The sequence below is a fragment of the Thunnus thynnus genome, chromosome 14 (assembly GCF_963924715.1).
Source record: "Thunnus thynnus chromosome 14, fThuThy2.1, whole genome shotgun sequence".
NCBI classification, from domain to species: Eukaryota; Metazoa; Chordata; class Actinopteri; order Scombriformes; family Scombridae; genus Thunnus; species Thunnus thynnus.
The window spans coordinates 18,754,307-18,766,699 of NC_089530.1; positions in this window are offsets into that span (position 1 = coordinate 18,754,307).

Here is a 12,393-nt window from a genome sequence, read left to right on the forward strand (position 1 = left end):
ATATATTGATATCGACATTGTGATGTTAGACTGGATATAGTCTTTTTGGGTATCGTAATATTGTGAGAAGGCATAAATGTTGTCTTTTCCTGGTTTTAAAGGCTGCATTACAGTAAAATGATGTAATTTTCTGAACTTACCAGACTGTTGTAGCTGTTCTATTATTTGCTTTTACCCACTTAGTCATTATATCCACTTTACTGATGATTATTTATCAAAAATCTCATTGTGTAAATATTTTTTGAAAGCACCAATAGTCATCCCTACAATAGTGCTGCAATATAGATATCAAAGTAATTGGTTAAAAATATTGTGATATTTGATTTTGTCCATATGGCCCAGCTCTAGTTCAATGCACACAATTATCTGAGTGTCTCGTGCTCACAAGAGAAAGATGCACTGACTTACACTCCTTAAACATACTCATACCTATGGACACATTAGCTATATCATGATTTGTTAAACTTCATTTCCTTGATGACACAGTGCATTATGTCTGCTTCACCTTTCACTCCCACACATACACAAAAAGGGCATTAATACACATAGACAGAGGCATTTGAAGACGAAAGAAAGTGAGAAAGATGGAGCTTGGTGTGTTTACTTTATCAGCGCGTCGTGGCACGGCACAAACAAAAGGGTCCATTTTTGCCACACAATACTCCTTGCAGGTTATTTCTAGTGCCTCAGCGGTGGAGAAGGATGAAAGACCAGCCACAAAGGAAAGAATGTGGTTCCTGTTGTGGTCTTAGGGGGTCATGGGCGAGTAGATGTGGGGATGGGGTGTCTGCCTTTTCACATTGGGTGGCCCCTGGGGTGCATGAGTCAAGGTCTGCTGTGGGAGGAGGGGTGAAGGGAGGGGCCAGAGCTTTATGGGCCAGAGCTTGAGGGGTCAGAGGGATGAGTTATGTTATGAGAACAGAACGATACAAAGGGTGCCACCTCGGTGTAACCCTGTCAAAGATAAGAGTGCTTTAAGGGATGAAGAAAATCAAGCTTGGCACTGACGTAATGTTGAAAAGTGATGCATAACGTCGAGGGAAGTGGAGTTTGTTAAAGTCTCCTTTTCATGCTTTGACAGCAGTAGACAGTGACACTGAACTCAAGCCCTGACAAATTCCCTGTGGAGACATCTCGGCCTCCGCTAGTATAACAAAACAAACGCTGACGACAGAGACGACACATGACATGCATTGTACTTGTGTACAGTGGATAAGTTTGTGTACAAATGTGCGTGAGAGAGATTATGTCTTTGCCTCTGTGAATGTTTACTGTGTTAATTTGTGTGTTGTGACAGTATTGTTACTTAGATCCTGTTACAGTATAAGTGTGACTGCATCACACTGTGAGTGTTTTTCTAGCAGTTGTGTGTTTGTACATACTCCCCTTCTGGCAGGCTCCCATAACTGACAGAATCTAGTTCTGCCACTGTTTTTGTGTCTGTCTGCGTTCACTACAGCCACAGGGCTGTCTTTATCACCAAGACAAGCCCTTTCATAATAGGCAGCTGATGACAGGACATGAAGACGGGCAACTTTTTCCTTTTTATTGACAAAGAGATTCTGATCTGATTACTGCAGAAAGAGCTGGGCAGCCGCCAAACAAAACACAAAACAATTCAAGCAGAATAAAAATTTTAGAAAGGCACAGAAAACATACCACCCAAATCCAAACCTATTCACTCAGGGAAGTGAGACAAACCTACCTTTTGAGTCTCTTCTGTTTACTGATTTTGTGCATTTTATTCAGCGATTACATGTATTCCCAGATATCATGGCAAGCGAATGTGGAAAAAGTCTTGTGATGAAAAGGAACAAGAAGATGATGATGGCAGTGGCAGAAAACAGAAACAAAACATTAATGTTTTTACTTTCTGTCTCTTTTTAACATTCCTCACTCTGTCCATGTGGTTGCGTGTGTGCAGTCTAATTGGCAGAGCTGTCTGGGACCCTGTGGCTGCTCGCCTGGAAGGCTGGCACAACAATACAGGAAGCCGGCACTTATCTGGGGATGGGATAAGGAGGAGGACACAGCATACTCTTCTAGAGCTAGGGTTTCTCATAAAAAATCTATTTTAATTATGCTCATCTTCTAAATCAAAGGAATGGAAAAAAAATAAATCTTTGTGCAGAGCGAGGTAGCAGGGTGAGGGTGTAGAGTCCAGTGAATGTTTAGAGTTTACCGTGAGTTTGCTGATTTGTGTGTTTTCCTAGTAATGACATGTGTGGTGCTTTGCTGATGTATATCATCCAGAGAACAGCAGAATATAAACACAAGACTATATTCTCAGTAGTATTTTTATACTTCTATTCCTCTTTTTCCTGCAGCAAAAACACTCAAAAATTACACACATGCATCACAGAAGAATCTTTGGGATTTAACTGAACTCTCCTGGTCTAAGTTTACACTATATACATGGGCGTAAAGTTAAATCAACACTTACAAATATTCCCAGGGATGACTGAGTATGTTTAATGAGTTTCAGTGACATTTTATTTGGTGTTCAGATGTGTTGAGTGTTTGCACTCTCACGGAGCTGATGTGGCTCTGAGGCAAAAGTTCAACACTGTAAAAGTATTAAATTAACTCTGCCGGTTTGTTAATATTTATATACCACAAGGTCAACTCCAGGTTATGGTGAAAGATGATTAATCAATCATTACTGGAAATGATTAATCAGGCTATAATTCACTCTGATATAATGTTTAATTGCAGGAATGAGTTGTCATGCATCTCACTAAGGCTGCATGTATTTCTGTTTTAAAAGTTATTGTATTTTTCCACCAACAGGTATGCTGTGAGTGTCATATCAATGCTGCAGTTTTTCCTTTACCACTGAGATGACCCAAAACATGTCAGGGTGGCCATCTTGATGAGCATTCCCTTCTCCCAAACGCTTGATAAAGCTGAACTCCATGTGAGCTCCTCTGAGATAAGAAAACCTGCTGAGTTGCTTTGTCTTGTGCAACTTCTTGTAAATGAGTCTGGGAAACATCCGCAGACAGATGGACTCTCTTGGTGCCACTCTAAACAATGAAATGTAATATAAAAGTTAATGGGTGAAAACAGTTTTCCCAGTAAGCCACGTATAAGATCCACATGGGAGTTTTGTGAGTGTTACGTTCTCCTCCAATTTTTGGATTTAAAAGATACGTTCACAATTTTTCAAGTCTGTCTTAAGACAACAGTCAGGTACCCATATGAATATTGAAACCGGTTTTGCTTGCTGTAATCATTCCTCCTGTTCATAGTGACCATTAGAAGATTCCAAATAAGTGATGGAATGATTGAGACAAAATCCACAGCTCTCATTTCGAGCAAAAATGTATTTAAAAGTTTGCAAAGTTACAGTCTTTTTAGTAAAAGAATTCCCTCTTTGAATCTCGATGGACAGTATTTTTCTGTTTCAGTGGAAGGATTGTAACAAAAAGAAGGAATTTGGCACTAAAAAGACAGTAACTTTAAAAGATATTGACTTAATTTGGTGCATTTGGACAACTGAAGTCTCAAAAAGACAGAGTTCAAGCCAACACGGATATGGAAAAGCAGATTTCTATGTTAAGAATTCCCTATTAATTCTCCAAGATTTACTTTCAAATCCTGGAGAAGTAAAGTGGTTACAGCATTCACTTGAAAGGCTATGAAATGGTACTAATACTGGCTAATAGTTTCTGCATGTCGGGAAAACTAATACTGAATAAGTAGGTTGCTTTTGAATTCCTGACTTGTTAAAATAATGTCAGCTAATCAGCCGGGCTGCCCCTGCAGGGTTTGTACTCACACTGACGGTAATTGAGGGAGCAGAGAAGTGTTGGGAAAATACAGAAAGGCATAAACAGGTTTGGGTAACTATTTGTGCACTGAACCAATGCTTTTACATCTGGCCCTGAACAAAGGAAAAACACTTTATAAATTGCATTCAAGTGCAATGTTAATGCACACACAGAAACACAATATATTTACAGCTAATGTAGTAACACTTCCCGAAATGTCTCTATTGCACTGTGCTCCAGTAAAAAGAGGCATCTACGGGCGATGCCTATCTGGCAGAAGGACAGGAAATTTGAGGAGCCATAACCAAACCAATAAGCCCAGAGATGATTATTCAACACCCTGGCCGAAAGGCAGCTGTCAGAGATACGCAGTCAAACACTCCCCATGGCTTTGAACCTGAGCAGTGCCTTTGGGGGAGTAGATAGATGAAGCAGGGTGGAGAGCTGCACAGCTCTGACTTCAGCATGGCAGCTGTGTGTGTGTGTGTGTGTGTGTGTTTGTGTGCACACAGCTTAGACAACAATATGGCAGTTAACCTTCCTTCAGCTACTAACTGAAATGACCCAGAATAACACTGCTAATGTTTAACAAACACAGATGACAGGGTATACTGTATATGTGTGTGTGTGTGTGTGTGTGTGTTTATATCCTTTGATAACCCCGTCCTGACCTTTCTATCAGAGGCTCATCTTCTAATAGTCCTTGTCAGGGCCACTAATCATTTCACAGACTGTTGCACAACACCTTTCGTTGACTCCAAGGAACAAACTGTGCTGCCAATGACATTCATACTTAAAGGCATTCAGAGAAGCCTCCCTGTGCCACACATACACCTACATACACACGCACACATACACACACACGCGCGCGTGCAAACACACAAACACGCAGTCACACACACATACACACACATGTATACAGGTCACCACATGTTTAAGCAATATTTGGGCTCGGACAGTTTTATGAGCATGAGTAACACTGAACATGTAAAGGCAAACTCCACTGACCAAAATAATAAAGTCCATCATAAAAATCATGTAATTTGTGGGAAAACACTCAAGCCAATACACTCTACAGCTCATTACAGTGCAGAGCCAGCAGATGGCACCATTTTACTTTTATATGTGCAGAAGTGATCAGTTCAATGTTCAGTCCAGCAGACTTTCAGTATATAAATACTCTGCACAGCTTGATCTGAGTTGTTATATGTCTGAATTTTCTCACTTTTCAGTAGTTTAAGAGTGAGAGAGTTTTGGTGTAAGTCTTAATAGGGGGTGTTTTTTTGTTTGGTATGTTTTATTGATGCTGCAGATTTGACAAATATATAAAACATATGATTTATTTATTATAATTTAGATAATTTATTATTTACAAGTCAATTCTCTCTGTTATTTTATTATCACAGAACTCATGCAGATCTGCAGAGAAACTCCTTTGAGTTATGTCCAGAGTGAGATCACAGCTCCCTCTTCTGACACAGAAAAGCTCATGAACTGTAACTCACTCCAACGTGTGAGAGTTAAATAACGGGAGGTAGATGAGCTTTTTAAAGCAATGATATAAACAGATTTTGAGAGAAGTGTTTGGAATACGAAGAACATCAAAATCACAGTGGATAAAATCATGGAATTAAAAGACTGACACTAAAATCTGAAGGATATAAAGTCAGAACTAGTGATTTTCCAACATTATTCTCCACCTGCAAGCTATCTTACACAGTTTTTTAATCCCCAGAACACTGCTGCCGATGGTCATGAGAAATGCAATGACAAGTTAAAGTCAAAAACAAATTATTCAACATTGAAGAACTCACAGGAGGTGGTGATGTTAATCTCCCCCGGGCCAAAATCCAAATCAAGCACTCAAATAGAGGATGAATTCAACGTCTAACCAAATGATATGACACCACATATATAAAAATGCCATAGCACATTTTAGATTGTGCAGCAGTCGCTTTAACCATTACAATCTGTAATGTCTTTATATGCTGTAATTTTTGACTCAATGCTCAGGGACTCTGCAAAATTATTTTTTAGTTTACACAATATGAATCTCAAAAGTCCTTCAGGCTGCAAATCATTGATCATCTAAAAAAAGATGGCCTAGTGGTTGATAGTAGCTTTAGAGCCCCACCAGTAGAGGTCATCTGGTTAGATGGCCTCTACTGTGTCTCCACTCCAATATGTTGAATTTTTAAAAATGCAATTTTTCACTGTTGTGAGCACTAGGAATGAAATTCAACATTCAACTCTATTTTATTGAGGTGGGGGCAGAAATCTCAGAGATAGATATCTTAAAACCTGACCCAATAAAATCGAAACCATCTGCATGGATACCACTCAAGGCAAATGAAAAAATATGTGTTTTTGTAATTCGGATGACAAAATTGGATCTAATGTGTTATTTGTGATTCTCATGTGTATATTCATAAATGTGTTAAGTTGTCCTTTTCATGCTGCACTGAGTTTAATAGGGCTTGGATGAAATCAACACTTCATAACATGCCCAGAAGTATGATTCAGCGTTCTGTTATGTTTTGTTATGAGACAAATAGTTGTTTTTATTCATGCAAACCAAAATAAAATCATTCACCCCAGACACTGAACTGGGAACTACTGGCAAAAGTGTGATGTAACAGCTACTTCAGCTGCACCACCCATTCTTTTTAATTAGGGATGTGGCCCTTTAATTGATCAATAACGTAATGTTTGCCATAAATGGACTAATAGTGGAGCGGGGATGGGAGGAAAATGGAGCGACTCCCCCTTGAGATTGCTCTCTGCATCCCAGAGGTCTTATCAGTTACCCTCCTTGTCCCTCATACTGCTCTATTTGCTGCTAACTGTCACCCAGCCAGATAGATAGAGGTCTAATAGAGAGTCTCGCTCTGTTAAGTGATTGAGCTGTAAATACAGATTGACCTGAACTAAGACTCTCATCATCTGTAAACTCATTCAACACTCTACGTCCTCTCCCTTTGACGTCTGGGAGAGTCTGAATCATTTCCATCACTGAGCAGAGGGGCATCTCTGATCATGAGATAGAGGAGAGAGAGTGAGCCACACAGCTCATGGTATATAAATATATATATATATCTATATGTTGGTGTGTGTGTGTGTGTGTAAATAAACGTGTATGCGAGAGAGTGCTGAAGCGTCAAACGACAGCACCGAGATGATCTTTCCATCAGCCCCACAGAGAGCAGAGATTGTCCCAGACAGAATTTATGAAAATGGTCGTAAAACGTGAAGACTTCAGTAATGGGATATGTCGATAAAACCCACGGCGGCACAATCTACGGCAGTTTACTGAGGAGATGAGTGGCCCGGCTGTTAGACAACTCAAATCTAATTTTCTCAATAAAGCCCTGTAAGTCAACAACCCTAAAGGTTCTGTAAATCATAATATATAATACAAAGAGCCACTGAGGAAGGGACAGATTCATCAAGCTGGTATTTATTGTTATGGCAGAGTGCCACCTCAGCATTAATCCTCTCACTATGTGTGGCTCTAATGGCAAAATTAGATGTTTTCCTGCTGCAAATTACTTTTTAAACAATAATTAAAAGAGAAACTCAAATAGGGCCAGTGTAGTTTTTATGCTAATTATTTTTTACACACAGTATATAATAATATACAACAAGAAAATATCCCACATGAAAACAATTAAACATTTAGATCGTAATATCCACTTGTATTGTAGGTGTATCTTTAACTGAGATTCTGAAGGTAACGGATCTTGATCAACTTCATTATACAAAGGACTCTTCTCCCTCTGTGGTTGCTGACTTTTGTGCATTTGTGGGGGAACAAATGTGATGCTGATGACAAAAATGTGATGCTGATGACAAAAATGTGATGCTGATGTAAAAGAATCTGTATCATGACACTCAAATCACTTTCACAGGAAGACATATACAGTGCAGTGAGCTCAAAAGGTATTTAGGCAGTTCCTTATTGCCTATTCTGTGCTGCAAGTGTGAAATCAATAAGGTTAAAGTGATGGCAGTCTGTTTTAATTTCAGGGAACGTCTAGTCATATCTTATTAAGAGCAGTTAATGACCCACAGCCCCTACGGCAGCTGATCAATAGTTCCTCAGAATTGTTGGTGATTCACGAGAGGTAATTTTGAGTATTTAGTGAAGAATTCTTAATGTGCATCTACTTCTGAAAATCTGTTATCTCTTTAACCTCCTTTGATAGCTTGACAGCTACTATTACTACAGTCTTTACATAGTAAAAAATACAGATGTGGATAGTCAGTGTTAAAAAATATTTAGAAGAGGAGGCAAAAATCAGGCAGAAAAAATGAAAATGAGAGTCATAGCTGTAAAAATATGTAATTTGGTGATTGTCACTGGATCCTTTGTCACTGCTATGAACTGTATTTACCAGAGTCAGTCCCTTGACTGCTGGATGCTCCACATGAGCGGTGATGCCTGCAGAGCCAGACAGCCAGGAGGGAGCCCTATGAAAGCTAGCGACCCCTCCCCCTGGGGAACGAAGAGGACCCACACCGTTTTACTAGCACAGAAGGGCAATAAGTGCTAAAGGAAAACAATTATAACCCAATCATTTCCGATTCTTTGGTAGTCATGGGCCAAAACGGTCTGAGGATGAAGGTTACGGGGCAGTAGAGGACGACTATAAACGCTGGCTAACATGTTCAGATGCTTAAGATTTGAATTTGCAAATAAAGTAAGTCCTACTTGGCAATACTAAGGCAAGAAAAAAACATCATCTATTAGAATCAAAAACAAAGGAAACAAAAATGTCTCAAAAAAAAAAAAAACCCAAATGATTTGATTCTGCTTTGAGAATGTATTCATATGAAATGTGTCAGCAGGTTTGACTCTCACCTGGGTTAACTGCTTCCTTAAAGGGTTAGTTCATCCAAATTACAAATGTTTTCTGTTTTTCTGCCACCAATAATTCAGCAGCAACATGCCTCCCCAGAACATGTCCCCATTACTCTGAAGAATGCACCTACCTCATTGTCGAAAATTTTCAGTGCAACTACTTTATACCAAAGAAACAATCTCAATAAAATCTGTTGAGAGTGAGTAACAGACCCTGGTTTTGGAGAGAGGCAAACAAAATTCCACATATCTCAATTATTTTAGGGTGGTATTAGAAATGTCAGATGTTAATATCTCATAAACTGGGCAAATAAAACCAAAAGTATCTGCATTGCAAGATTCCACTTGGGGTAACCAAGAAAATGTGTTTCTTCGTAATTTGGGCAAATCCACTCTTTAAAAAAATGCATTTTAAGAGGTTAAACAGAATCAAGTGTTGCTTATTTTAAAAAGGGGCTGATTACCAGTGTTTAACAACCGTATATTTATTAAAACATATTATATAAAGAGCATGTCAGATCTCAATCAATTGAATCCTCTGTTCGTGGCTGATTCCACATTCCTGTTTCCTGCGCTGGGTTAACACAGCTGTGCTGTCATCTCGACATATTTAGGTCTTTATTTGAGTCAGTGGTCAAGCTCGGTGTCAGAAGTGAAGCTGCTCTGGGGAGGCGTGAGCCTGGATCAACAGTAATCCTCCTCCCATGGAGGTCACAGTCTAGTTAAGAGGCAAAGGTTCCCTCCGCTGTTTTCAGGCCAACTTCCATTAGCAATCTGTTAGCTGCAGTCCATTGAGAGGGAGGACCGGAGCACAAACTCCTGGGAGCACAAAAAACACACAAAGACACACACACACACACACGCTCACGGCACAGACCTTGTTTGATGAAAAAGAACAATTAAGGGAGAAATGAGGGAGAATCATCCGGGGAAATGGCTGATGAAGACTTTATTGATTAGAGCAGCTCCACTGATCCAGCTCTCACTGTAGCAATTACCACCAACCGCCTGCCACCAGTGTGGGGGCCTCACAGTGCAGGGCCCCCATTTAAAGACCGCGACGTGAAAGACAGGAACTGGGGAATCATGTTTGTATTACATTTGACAGAACTACGAGCAAGAACATTAGCCTGTGCTAAATTTTATATTGACCTGAGAAAGAAGAATGTCATTAACTTTCCCAGACAATCATAAGTTAAACTGATATTTTATTGCACTTTGCATAATGGTTGAAAATTCTGCTATTTAATGCCATTTACTTATAATACCAAACAACTACATAATACTAAGAGTAGAGGAGAGATAAATAAGAGAGAGAATATGGTAATGTAAGCACTTCTGGGCTTAGTAGAAAGGAGTTTTGGGTTGATTCCTGGTCTGATGGATGGAGAATAGTGTTTTTGCTGTTCTTCATTATCATAAAAAATATTTTTTTCCCCCATCACTTAGTTTCTCCACATTTACCAAAACCATGGCCTTGTATATTAATCACACATGCAGCAGAGCAGGCTGGAATATGCGTAAGAGAGGGTCGAATAAAGCAGCGACTTCCTGTTTTTGTCCTTCTCTCACACATACACACACACACAGACACCAATGATTAATTCAAATCCCTGGTGAATAAAGCAATAAAGCCTAATAAGGGCACATCTGAGTCAACATGCCTACAGTGCATACCTACCAGAGAGGCCGGTCTGATCATTTCCATTCATTTGTTTGCTAAGCTAAAACAGCGCTTTATTTGTATTTAAATCAGACTGTTGTCTCTTCAAAGACCAAAGACGCTACAACTGATGTGTACGTTGACTTGTTAGTGCAGATTGCAGACACTTGCATGCATGGGTGGCATGAAACGGTATCCTCTCTTAATGTGGTGATTGCGATCAATTGTATGTTGGTTAAATGTAACCTTTGCATACCAATAAGACAGGATGCAGCCTGACTGTCTTTATCCCTGAATGCCTTTCGAGAATACGTTATTTCTTATTGTGTCAAATAATGTTGTCATCATGCAGCATAAAGCAAGCAAACCTATGTGCTGGACTAGAAGGCACATCTTCATCCCTGTGTCAAGACACCAAGTTCAAAGGTCAGATGAGGTGACCTTTATCTAATTAGAGGTGAGGGGCTAAAATTTAATCTACAATGGGACCTGGTGCTCTGTGAACAGCATGATAAACTGAATGCATCTTACTGACTGAGCTAAAAAAACAAAGAGAACTGCAGAAGTGTAAAATTGTAATTATATGTTCAGTGGTTCTAAGTTATTTAAATGCAGTTTTAAAATATTTTTGGATTGGGTATTTGTGGATATGTTGACTTAACACTAACAAAACTGCAATCACTGAAAAATGTGTTAGGCTCCTAAGATCATCTCTTCCTCTTATCAAATGTAAAAGCCACACCATTTTTTAAAATACTTGAAGACTAAATCCCTGTTTGGGATCATCATGAGGTAAATTTCATGTGTGCAGTATAACATACAATAGCATCAGTAAAGGAAATATTACAGCTGTATAAAAACACCTACTCATTATGAAAATCATCTTTAGAAAATACCAAGAAATGAACATGTTTAGAAACTAAAAGTACCAAACCTACTCTGAAAATGAACCCAAAACTGAACTTAAAAGGAAGAAACTGACGATGATGAAAAATTAAATGAAAAATTCAACACTATATTAAATCTTGCTGAGAAGAAGCGCCTTTGCTGAAGTCCAATGTCATCATTTTAGGCTGGTGAAGCTTGAAAAGCCACCAGTCCTCCCAGTAACATCGACCATTACTGGGCCACTGCGCTCTCATTCTAACTACAGCATCACAGTTTCAGAACACCATGGACTATTTGGCAAGGGCATAGAAACAAAAAAGAGATAACGGTCAATGGAGAAATATAAAGGGACAAACACAATCTGTTTCTACACTAGATGGAGATGAATGGGGTGTAATCCTTTGCCTTCCATCACACCTTCCCAGCCTGCACCATGGCTGCTCCCCGCTCATCCGCAATGATGATTAATCCTACACCCACTATTTATATAATTGTAATTAGCACAAATTATCAATTACAGTTAGTGCCTAATTGCCCTTCATAAAGACAGCTCCCCAGGTTTAAACGGGTCCATTTAAATAATGTAACTAATAGCTCTTGCCTTTACGTTGCGGATACATCTTCATTGTTCCACGCGTGAACCGTGATGGTTGCTCGTAATTTAACAGGGCAATCGAGAGAAGGAGTGCAGGTGGCACTGCGGGACTAATTATTGTTAATGAATTATGATGTGACCTTCTCAGAACAATGGCTAATCAATGCTCACGTTGAGTGACAGTGCGCTCTGCGCAGATGCCAGAGACCACATAGCCATTACTAGCAGGCCTCAGCCCTGTGCAAAAACAGGCAGCTGCAGCTCTTGCTGTTTGTTTTCTCTTGGTCCCTCACATTATGTTCACTCTACTCTAGTTCCCACAACACTCACCTCCCTGTGGCTGCAATTGCAGTTTTTGTGTGGAGAGAACAGGTCGGCCAAAATACCTGTGTAGCCTAATTTACAGACTAAACAATATGAAGGTCTAGTCAGGGCATTAGGCCAAAGAAACTTAGCTTTGTACCCAGAACTTGTGCCCAGAGAAGATAAAATGTTAGCTGATTGTTTTGTAATCCTCAATGTTAGTATTTAACTAGCTATATGTATTTTATTTGTATCACATCATTTCTCTCTGCTGTTACACAGTTAACAGTCAGCCTGAGCTGAAGAAGTT